The sequence below is a fragment of the Narcine bancroftii genome, chromosome 2, assembly GCF_036971445.1.
Source record: "Narcine bancroftii isolate sNarBan1 chromosome 2, sNarBan1.hap1, whole genome shotgun sequence".
NCBI classification, from domain to species: domain Eukaryota; kingdom Metazoa; phylum Chordata; class Chondrichthyes; order Torpediniformes; family Narcinidae; genus Narcine; species Narcine bancroftii.
In genome coordinates, this window is record NC_091470.1 from 221,518,332 (window position 1) to 221,530,578 (window position 12,247).

At 40.4% G+C, this 12,247-nt stretch overlaps 1 protein-coding gene across 5 annotated transcripts in view; it reads left to right on the forward strand.

Annotated features, from left to right (window-relative positions):
- The window catches only part of neto1l (neuropilin (NRP) and tolloid (TLL)-like 1, like), a 240,978-nt gene that overhangs the window by 193,452 nt on the left and 35,279 nt on the right, over nucleotides 1-12,247 (forward strand). The gene's annotated exons all lie outside the window — the stretch shown is intronic.

A 12,247-nucleotide genomic window follows, 5' to 3' on the forward strand; every position in this document is an offset into this window, starting at 1 on the left:
ATCCAACCCTGCTGCAACCAAAAGGTCATTCCACTCAACCACCCCTCTCTGAGTGAAGAAGCTTCCTCTTATGTTACTTCTAAAGTTTTGCCCTGTAACACTTAATGTAACTACTTGTTCCAATTTCACCTACCCTCAAGGGGAAGAGCCTATTCACATCTACTCTATCCCCCTCTTAATTTTATATACCTCTATCAAATCCCCCCTCAACTTTCTACACTCCTTGTCTGCATTAAATTCCATCTGCCATTTTGAGGGCCATTTTTCCCAGCAGATCCAGGTCCCTCTGCAAACTTTGAAAATCTTCCTCACTGTCCACTACACCTCCAATCTTGGTGTCATCTGCAAACTTGCTGATGCAATTTACAACATTATCATCCAGATCATTGATACAGATGACAAACAACAAGGTCCTTGAGGCATACCACTAGTTACAGGCCTCCAGTCAGAGAGGCAATTATCCATTACCACTCTCTGGCTTCCTCTATAAAGCCAATGTCAAATCCAGTTTGCACCTCGCTATGAATACCCAACAACTGAACCTTGTTGACTAACATCCCATGTGGGACCTTGTCAAAGTCTTCACATGTAGGCAACATCCACAGACTTCCTTCATCAACTTTCCTAGTAACCTCCTCAGCAACTAAGATTTTTAAACATGACTTACCACACAAAGCCATGCTGACTATCTCGAATCAGCCTATGGCTATCCAAATAATTGTATATCTGATCTCTTTGTACACCTTCCAATAATTTACATACTATTGATGTCAGGCTCACCAACATGAATTCCTAGGTTAATTTTGGGGCCTTTTTAAACAACGGAACAATACAAGCTACAGTCCAATCCTCCATCACCCAACCTGAAGTTAAGGACATTTTAAATAAATGTGCCAGGGCCCCTGCAATATCTGGACTAGTGTCTCTGAAGTTCCTTGGGATTTATCCACCTTTATTTGCTTTAATGCAGCAAGCACCTCCTCCTCTAAATCTGCATAGGTTCCCTGACCTTACTTATCTTGAAGGGCTTAGGCCCAAACCATCAGTTGTCCATCTTTATCACCTGTGGATGTTGTGTGATCTGCTGAGTTCCTTCAGCATTTCTCTATTTATAACCACACCACAGTGAAGGCAGACTTTTTTCATGCTTTGCTTCACTTCCAAAGAGATGGTTCTAGCTTCCTGAGTAAATATAGATGCAAAAACCCTTTTAAAATGGATCCCCTTGGCACCTACCCCTATGACAGCAGGAACTGCTCCACTTGCACCCACACCTCCTCTCTTCATTCTTTCTAATGTTAAAATTGAACCCTCATTCACCACTTCAGCTGGCAACTTGCTCCACTCTCCCACCCACTGTGCGAAGAAGATCCCCCTTATGTACCCCCTAAATGTTTCCCCCTTCACCCTTAATCCATGTCGTCTGGTTTGTATCTCACCTACCGTCAGTGGAAAAGCATATCTCTGTCTATGCCCCTTAATTTTAAATGCCTGACAAATCTCACCTCATGCTTCCTAACTACATAATGGGACCCTACAGGTGTGATTAAACCCCTGCAACTGTTATCTATCAGCCCCTCATCCTCCTGAATGATCAGGAGTTCATTCAACTTCAGCTCCAATTCCTCAACTTTTCTTGGAAGGAACTGAAGCTGGATGTACTTCTCACAGATGAAGTCATCAGAGATACCATTCCCCTGCCCTAACCTAGGCATATCTGCAGTATCCTTTATGTACCTCGAATATGTGGCCCTTATTTACATCACCTCAGACACTGCTCGTTGAAGACCCTGGAGCCAGAGCCTTACTGCTCCCTCAATGACCACACTGCTCCAGAGTTCCTCAATCTATAGTGATGCTCAGGCCACCTGACCTCAATTGCCAAACCAGTTGCTTTCTGAGGAGTCTGAGCTTTTCAAGTCTTGCCTCCAACTGCTGGAGTCACCTAACCTCAATTGCCAGATTCACCCAACTACAGTCCAATTGCCTAACACAGTTGTCACGAGCTGCAGCTGAATGCACTTCTGACAGATGAAGTTGTCAGCGATACTGCTGGCTTCCCTGACATTCAAGAAGAGCATGTTCCTGCCATGGCTGTCATTCCCTCTGTCTGTGAAATAGAAAATAAAAGTTAGGAAAAAACATCTCCTTGATAAAACCTTTTGTCTTTTTTTTCTTAACTGCTCTACCACCATCCTCAGCCTCTGCTAGCCAAAGACCTACTCTGACACAAGCCACTCTATGTGAACTCCCTTTCCCTTTATTGGCTGCAGCTAATTAGCCAATGGAGAAATTTAAATAGGCACCTACCTTTCCAATGCTTCTTAAACAGTCCTCTTCTTACTCCAAGCTCTCCTCTCAGTTCCTGATGAGAAACAATTGGATAATATGAATTACAATAATAAGATGAAGATGATGATACTGGGTAGCTGCCTATCTATTCACTTACTGGTTGATGAGGGAGCTGCAAATTTAAAGGGCACCAGGGTTACATGAAACAGTAGTGCTGTAAGTTTGGGGCTCTCATGCAGGTATGTGTCTGGGTAAGTTGGTGCTATGCATGTATAGCTGGCTCAAAGTTGCACCCCTGGCCACCAAATCATGAGGGGACTTGCTTCAGTGGACAACTGCCTGGTGTTATTGCCAACTGTTATGTGTGATGGGGCTACTTTCTCTCTCTCTCTCTCTCTCACTCTCTCTCTCTCTCTCCCCCACTCTCTCTCTCTCTCTCTCTCTCTCTCTCTCTCTCTCTCTCTCTCTCTCTCTCTCTCTCTCTCTCGTTCTCGTTGCACAGCTGTCCCCAGCTTAGAGATCTGCCTACATGCAGAATGTGGTGCTCTTTGCTGTAGATATCATATGCACATTCCAGCTGCCTAATGATCTTCATACATCAATTGTAAGGAGGCAAGAGATTGGCCAGTTTAATTAGTTATGCTCTTGTATCAATGCACAGGTCTTTCACATTAGGATCTGAGAGATGGTAGAATTTAATTAAGATTTAGTTAGTTGGCAGTATCTCTGTAAAGAAACTACTTCCAGTATAACATCTAACCCATTAAATTATAGTGATACTGTTTGACAGAAACTCCAAAAAGTTAATTTTCATTGGTGCATTTGGAAGTTCATTTGATAGTTTCCAAAGCTGATTGGAGATTTTTATACCAGCCTTCATAAACTTCACTGCCAGTAATTTATGTAATGGCTCATTAATCCCCAATGGATGACATTTATGAATTTGCTAAAAGGAGAAAATACTTTCCAGAAGAATATATAGTTATTTTTAAAGTTTGCTATCTGTTATTGGAAGGTATACTTCATTACATGGGTGTTACAAGGATTTGTATTCCACTATCTTAGTCATTTAATCATTGCTACAATTAAAAAGGATATTTTATAGGGAGGTAACTTTAGTCTGGAGAAGGAGTGAGTAAAATCCAGTTTTAGACTCATTATTTATCTCACTATGGCCTTTATTATTGGGGCTTGCAATTAAATGCACTTTCCAAAAATGAAGTGGTGAACTATTTACATTTTGTGAGGATGACTGAGAATTGTGGTTAGCTCAGAAGCAGGCAGTGCATCATGCTGTAATCTCAAATGGACAATTTGTTTTGTGAATTAGTCATACAACATGAGAACCGGCCCTTTGACTCATCTTGCCCATGCCAGCTAAACTCGTCTCACTTGCTTGTGTTTGGGCCATATCCCTATAATCCTATCCTATCCATGTACCTGTCCATTATTTCCTATAAATAGCACCTGCCACATCCACATCCTATAGCAACCCATTCAATACACCCACCACCCTCTAGGTAAAAAAAAGTTACCCATCAGGTTCCTGGTACATCTCTTCCTCCCTCTCCTCCTCATCTTTGACCTATACCCTCTAGTTATTGGGTAACGGCTCTCTGCATTCATTTAATCTATTCCTCTCTTGATTTTAAATGAGAACACCACACATCTTCCTACTCTCCAAAGAGTAAAGGCCTCACCTGCTCAACCTCTCCCAATACCCCCAGGCCCTTGAGTCTTGGCAATATCCTCGTGAATCTGTACCCACTCCAGCTTGACATCTTTCCTGTATCAAGGTGACCAAATCTGAACACCATACTCCAAATGGGGGCCTCTCGAACATCACCCAACTGCAACTTGACCTCCCAAATTTCATGGTCAATACCCTGACTGGTGAAGGTCAAAGTGCCAATTGTCACTTAATAAGGTAAAGGTCCAAAAATCTAGATGCCACGAATGCAGACCACCTGAGAATCCGGACTCTCGAACTTTTCTTAATTCAGCAGGATTTTGTGTGTATGTGTGCATAAGTGCCACAGATGCACAGCTAAAATAAGTGACAAGTCATCTTATCACAATGAAATTCATTCGTATACTCTATTTTTCTTTAATAATATTCATTTTAAAACATAATTTCAAGCATCACATGCCCTTTTTAGTGAAAACAAATTGTTTATATTTTTGTCATGTTGACTTTATTTTTCTTTCAAACTGCTCATTTTGATTAATGAAGCAGCCTGTATTTGTTAAAGAATAAACCATCAAAATTTACCTGTTCATCTCTTCTTTATTCCTTCTTAAATTAGAATTTTAAAAGTACTGCCCAAGAATGTGTAAAATCCAAAGATCTGGACTTACTCAATCTCTGAGCAGTTGGGATTTTAGGACCTTTATTATGCTATATTTAGATAAAGTTGATGAAGCATTTACATTATGCATTAAAATCCCTGGTATCCGGCATCTATGGTGATGGTAGATGCCGGATAACTGACATTTCCGTTTTCTTGAGATTTTGTGTGCATGATTAGTGAATAAACAGTGAGGTGCGCAAATCTTAAACCTCTGTATTTTTTCTTTACCTGTTTATTTTCTGCAATTTTATTCCTGGTTGCTTGGGGCTGCTGGTTCCTTCAATTCCGTCCGGCTAACAGATGTTTTACTGTACTTGGAAAAACTTGCGTGAGAACATGTTAACAGCAGTGTGATTAGTGCACCATCATGTGGCTAGAGCCACAAGTACAAGGAGTAGCAGAGAATAAATAAATTGAATTCCAGAAAATAAATCCAGAGTATGTGGGTAACAAAAAAGATATAGAAGACAAGAAAACAAGGTAAAGGCCAAGTTTGACTAATGTCGGATTGTAAACACAGCAAGAACCAGGCTAATCACCAAAGAATCAAGGAAAACATTGAAAGTTAAAATCAAATGATTAAAATACAATAGGCAAAGAGAGCAAAGAAAACATTAGCTGCCAAACCTAATTTGGAAACCTGAAGTGTTCTACAAGCACATAGAGTGCCCTCCATGATGTTTGGGACAAAGCCACCTTTTAAATTTGTAATCAAACAATTCACATGTGATTAGAGTGCACATTGCAGATTTCACTCAAGGCTGTTTGTGTACATTTTGGTTTGACCATGTAGAAATTACAGCACTTTTGATGCATAATCCCCTTATTTCAGGGCACCATAATATTTGGGACATGGGAATGGTATGTGCATTAAATAGTCATGTTTTGTACTTTGTTGCATATCCATTGCATTGCTTGAAGTCTGTGACTCTGGTGATGCTCTGCCAGGCCTTTACTGCAGCTATCTCCAGCTCCTGCTTGTCCCCTTAATCCTTCTCTTTAGCATATGGAAGGATTAGATTAAGATCAGATGACTGACTTCGCCATTCAAGAATTTTCCAGTTTTTAGCTTTGAAAAAAAATCCTTTAAAGCTTTAGCAATATGTTTGGGATCATTGTGTGGCTCCAGCATGAAGTTTTGCATGAACTTGACTAGATAAAATGTTTCTATACACCTCAGAATCCATTTTTTTAACTTCCATCAGCCTTTACATCATTAATGAAGATGTGCATCTGTACCTCTGGCCATAACACCATGTTTCACAAATGGATCTTGGACAATTCCTTTGCTCCTCCACAATTTGTTTTTGCCATCACGTTGATACAGGTTCATCTTGGTCTCATCTGTCCACAAGAACTTTTCCAGAATTCTGCAGAGTTTTAAAAAAAATACTTCTTGGCAAACTGTGATCTGGCCATCCTGTTTCCGTGGCTTAACTATTGTTTTGCATTTTGCAGTGTAACTTCTGTTCATGAAGTCTTCTGCAGACCATTATTATTGACACATTCAAACCTGCCTCCAGAAGAGTGTTTCTGATCTGTTAGACAGGGTGTTTGGGGATTTTTCTTCTCTATAATGAAAATTCTTCGGTCATCATCAATGGAGGTCTTCTTTGGCCTAGCGGTCCTTTTGTGATTACTGAGCTCACCAGTATGCTCTTTCTTAAAAATGAAATTCCAAACTTGTTGATTTTGGTCATCCCAATGTTTGGGTGATGTCTCTTACTTGTTTTATTCTTGTTTGTCAGACTCATAATGGCTTATTTGGCTTTCATTTGCATAACTCTGGTCCTTATGTTGAGAAATGGCAACTACAGACTCCAAAAGTGATCAAAGACTTAGAAGCAGGCCTAGCTCTCTTATGCCTGCACCAATGAAGGCAACTAAACACACCTGAGTAATCACAGACATGTGTTAAGCCAAACGTCCCAAACATTTTGGTGCCCTGAAATGGGGGAACTATATATAAAAAGTGCTGCAATTTCTCCAGGATCAAACCAAATAGCCTTGAATAAAATCTGTAATCTGTGCACTTTAATTATGTGTGAATTTTTTTAATTACAAATTTCAAACTGTGGAGCAAAGGGGCAAATAACGGAGGGGGGGGGGGAAGTGTCTTTGCCGCCAACTTTATGGAGGGCACTAGAAGTTGAAAAAGGGTAGTTCACGGAAAAGAGAACCATATTTTGTGCAACTTTGTTCGCCAACCTACTGGAATAATATCAATAAAACTGAAAGATTTCAGATAGAAATTCCAAGGACGTTGCCTGGACTTGAGGAGCTGAGTTTGAGGGAAAGATTGAATTAGGTAGGAGTTTATTCCCTGGAGTATCAGAAAATTAGGGGAGATATGATCGAGCTTTACAATATTTTGCTGGGTATCGATTGAGCAAATGCAATCATATTTTTTTTTAACCACTGAGATTAGGTGATGCAAAAACTAGAGGATATGGATTAACGGTGAAATATTTAAGGAATACATTGTGGAGAACTTCTTCATTCACAGGATGGTGACAGTGTGGAACGAACTGACAGTGGAGAAAGCTGATCCGGGTTCAGTTTTGATATTTATTGGACGATTAAATAGGTGCATGGATGGGAGGTGTATGGAGGGTTATGGTTCAAGTCCAGGTCAATGGAACTTGAGGGAGTAAATAGTTTGACATGATTAGATAGGCCAAAGATCTTGTTTCTTTGCTGTAATGTCCTGTGATTCAGTGGTTCCATTGATGCAACCTGGAAATTTGCACATGATTGCTAAATGCAGTCTTAAGGTGCTAAATGTATACTTTGCATCTGACCAGTTAGGAAGCGAGGGTTTCCAAGGAACTAGTAGAGGAGAAGATAGATGAGTTATGAAGTTAGTTACAACTTGATATTATGGCGGTCTAAGAAAGTCGGTTGACCCTCAGTAAATACACCAGCAGACAATATGGGGATAAGGCTGGAAAGGGGTACTGATGGTAGTGATCAGCCATGATCTGTAAAATGGCGGTGCTGGCTCGATGGGCCGAAGGGCCTACTCCAGCTCCTATTGTCTATTGTCTATTGTCCTTGAAATCTGCAGGAGTAGAATGGGAAATTTTGAGAACAAACATCTTTCAGTGTTCTTTGGGGACCTGGGTGGTGGCAGATGACTGGAGAGCAGTAAATATTGCTATCTTGCTCAGAAGAGGGAGTAATTATAAGCCCCACCAACTACAAGACAGAGACATGGGAAACTGCAGATGGTGGAATCAAGAGGCAAAAATAAATCAATTGCTGGAGGAATTCAGAATTCCAGGGAGCATCAGTGGAAGGAAATGGAGAACCAGGGCCCCTGATGCAGGGTGAAAAATAAAAGTCTGTCAATGCTGTGATTGTAGCAAAGACCGAAAAGTGCTGGACGAGCTCGGCAGGTCTCACAGTGTCTATACAAGGTAAAGGTACATAACTCCCATTTCTGGCCTGAGCCCTTCTTCAAGGTAGATGATGCAGGGCTTCTACTTTAGTGTTTCGGCCAAAAAGGTTGACTGTATCCTGCACAGAGGCCACCTGGCCCGTGTAGTTCCTCCAGTGGTTTGTTTCCCACTTCAGGCCACTGCAAACCTTGCCTACCATCACTGATGTGGTGTTCATGGGCTTGTAGACGACCTGTGATGAGATGCGTATCAGCATATTGAAACATACTACATAAAAAGGTTGGCTAATTAAAACAATGAAGGGACATGGTGAATGGATATTTTTTCCAGAATGGAGAAAGGTGAATTGTGTCCTTCCCAGAGACTGGTGTTCAGGTCATTGCTTTTATTAATCTACATCAATAAACCAGATGAGTAACATAACAACAATTTCTGAATTCGCTGATGACACAAAGCTTGAGAGCATCGTGATCTATAGTGATAAATTAGTGCAGGATGGAAGCAAGCAGATGGAATGTGGAGAAATGCGAGATAAAACCCTTTGCTCAAAGGAATCGGGGAAAGATTAAGTAAAGAACCTTTAGAAAATCAGTGCCTGTGGCATGGGTGCACAGATATTGAAAAGTGGCAAGGAAAATTGCTTTTAAAGTAATTAATTTGGAGTGATAGCACAGTAACTTCCGGCCCACGAGCCTGCACTTCCTAATTATACCCACATGACAAATTAACCTACAAACTTCGTACGTTTTTGGAATGTGGGATGAAAATGGAGCATCTGGAAGAAACCTGCGCAGGTCACGGAGAGAATGTTCAAGTTCCTTGGAGACAGCATCAGATTTGAACTCTGGTCTCTGGCGCTGTCAGAGCGTCAAGCTACGCTATCCATGCTACTCGAAAGAGCAGTTAATGGGGCTTGCGTGTTCTGGGCTTTATCAGATAATAATGCAGCCAAACCTAAAAATAGAATCTGGCTCAGCCATAACGGGAATATAGTGATTCATTCTGATTGTTTCATTCTTTGAAGGGTCGACATAAATGCTTCCTGGGATGAGTGACTAATGAAATGATTGATGAAAGAGGCTGGGACTTCAGAACTGAGAAGTATGAAGGGAGATTTGATAAAATATAAAACGGAACATTGGAAGGCTCCAGACCAAGTAAATTGTGGGAGGCTGTCTGTTTTGGTGGAGAGGTCATGGATGAGAGACACAGGTGTATAAGGGAATACGTTGCCTGTAGATGTGGAGGAGACGGATTCCATTGTGGCCTTCAAGAGGGAATACTCACAGGGCTAGAGAGAAGTGGGTAGGAGAATACAGCTCATTAGGAGCCAGCATGAGCACATTGGGTGGATGAGACTCCTTGTATGCTTTAACCTTTCTACTATTCTACGATTAATCTTCATTGGATAAAATCCTTGGCATCCCTTGCAACATCTTTTGCACTGAAAGTATGTGGAAATCAAACACAGTGTGGTGGTTTGGGGAATATGGGGAACCTATTGCGCACACCTGTCATTTTTTTAAATTATTGTCCCCAAATCCACTTTTGATCAGAATTTATATGGCATCGAGCCTGCCATTTTCAGTAAGAAAACGTTCTGTTTTGACAAAATATCACACTGGATCCACCAATAAGATTTCATGTCCACCAACAGCTCACTTAGTTCTAACCTACACAGCTCCTCCTATTGTAACCTCAATGAATGTGGGCCTTCTAAGCCTCATTATCACTCTACCAGTCTGTCGATAGATTCTTACATGGCGTCAGAAGCTTCTGCAGACTCTCAGGTGCTTTCCCATCATTATAAGCCATCATCTGCCCTTTCCCATTGGCATTAACCAGCTCATACAATTGTCCTTCATTATTGGCTGCTTTCTTGTGCTTGTAGTTGACTGCACATGTAATTTCCCCAGGATCTGCACACCTTTCTGGGGTGAGTGGGGTGGGATGGATCTCGCAATGAATTGAAATGCCAAAGTTTCTGTTGATTCAAGAGAAGTATTGCTGGAAACATTACATTAGTCACGGGAGCCACGGCATTCACCTGGCGAGTTTTCAAGGCAACATGAACATACTGTATAATGTTATAATATTAATTTCTGTTGATTCAAGAGAAGTATTGCTGGAAACATTGCATTAGTCACGGGAGCCACGGCATTCACCTGGCGAGTCTTCAAGGCAACATGAACATACTGTATAATGTTATAATATTAATTTCTGTTGATTCAAGAGAAGTATTGCTGGAAACATTGCATTAGTCACGGGAGCCACGGCATTCACCTGGCGAGTCTTCAAGGCAACATGAACATACTGTATAATGCTATAATATTAGTTTCTGTTGATTCAAGAGACGTATTGCTGGAAACATTACATTAGTCACGGGAGCCACGGCATTCACCTGGCGAGTCTTCAAGGCAACATGAACATACTGTATAATGTTATAATATTAGTTTAGGCACTACTGTGTTTGGAAAGTTATTAGATTTTAAAAGAAATGTTGACATACTTCAATCATACATAAAAGGATCATTTTTGTGGCAATTAAATAAAAATGTTCCCAATAAAACAAATAAACCTTTAGAATTAAGTGGTAAATAAGATTATATTGAACTTGAAAGCCTGATGTCTAGAAATGTTTCCCTGCTTGATAAATCAAAATTTAACGTATGGCCACATCTGCATACTTTGTTACACCACTGAATTACTTTATCACAAATTTGATGTTGTTTACTTGAAATGACTTTCTAGAGCTAGTTTCTGTTTGCGTTTTTACTTATTGTGCTACAGGCTTTAGTTTTCATGTTCTAAAGAGACATGCATGTCTTTTCAAGGTTTTCTCTGTGTCCTCAGTTGATGTCTTATCATTAATACATGGCTCAAATGAGCTGTCATATTTCTCAAGTTGTCCCATGATATCATATTCCTCCTTGCAATATCTGTATCAGTATATCTGTATCTGTATCAGTGTATCTGTATCAGTGCTCTTTATCTTCCCCAGGACACATTGGTTGCTCTGAGATACTATTCCACTCTCAAGATGAGTTCACTGGTACCTTGCAAGCTCACTGAGTCAGCATGTCCATAGGCTGCCACCATCATCTCTGTAAAGAAAACTATTTGTATAGTGAGCATTAAAATAATCTTAAAATGTAGAAGTAAGCTTAAAATGCAGAATTTAATTCATGAGAACTTTCTGTTGAAAAATATTACCTTAAGTAAAGTTTGGGTAAACATGTATAGAACATGATAGCACTGTGCTGGCCCTCGGCCCACAATGTTGTGCCAACCGATGTAAACCTACTCAACAACAATCTGATTTATTTTTCCCTAACTCACACCCTCTATTTTTCTTACAACCATGTGCCCATCTAAGACTCTCTATTATACCAGCCTCCAGCACCACCCTAAGTATTTCAGGCGCAGTATTCTCTGTATAAAAAGCTCATGTTAACATCTCCCCAAACCTTCCCTCCACTCAACTTAAACAGATGCCCTCTGGTATTTGCTATTGTCTCTTGGGGGGGGAGGGGAGAGGGAAAGATGCTGACTGTTCACGCTATCAAAGCCCATCATAATCCTATTTATATCTCCATCTCTCATCCTTTGTTGTTCCAAAGTGAAAGGACCAAACTCGGTTATTTCTTAAGACATGTTCTCCAATTCAGGCAACATGCTGGTAAATTTCCTCTGCACCTATTGCAAAGCATATACATCCTTCCTGTGATGACGTCAGCAGAACTGAGCAGAACAATATTGAAAGTGATAAGCCAGGCTTATTTTCAGATGGATGTGATTAAGCATAGATTAATTGAGATGTTTAAAATTTGAGCAACGCTGTAGGGTACTGCCAGTATCCACAGAGACAAGCTGAGGGAACAATAGGCTTTAATACACAGAAGAACCTTGCTGGCCCAGATCCCAGGATAGGAATGGCGGCAAGGAAAAGGTGGCTCGACCTTTATGGCCCAGGTCCACGGGAGAGGAGTCATAGGATATGAGTCATCCATGGGCGGGCCAGCTCCATATATACAACCGACAATGATAACTATATACAATGGAAAAAACATATCACCACAAACTTCTCTCAAGTTTAATTTATTTTTTGAAATTTTTATTTAATTTCACATATGCATTAAAAAACTTATACCTAAATTTCTTATTTGAAAATAATTGAAAAAATCATTACATAGTGATTTTTTT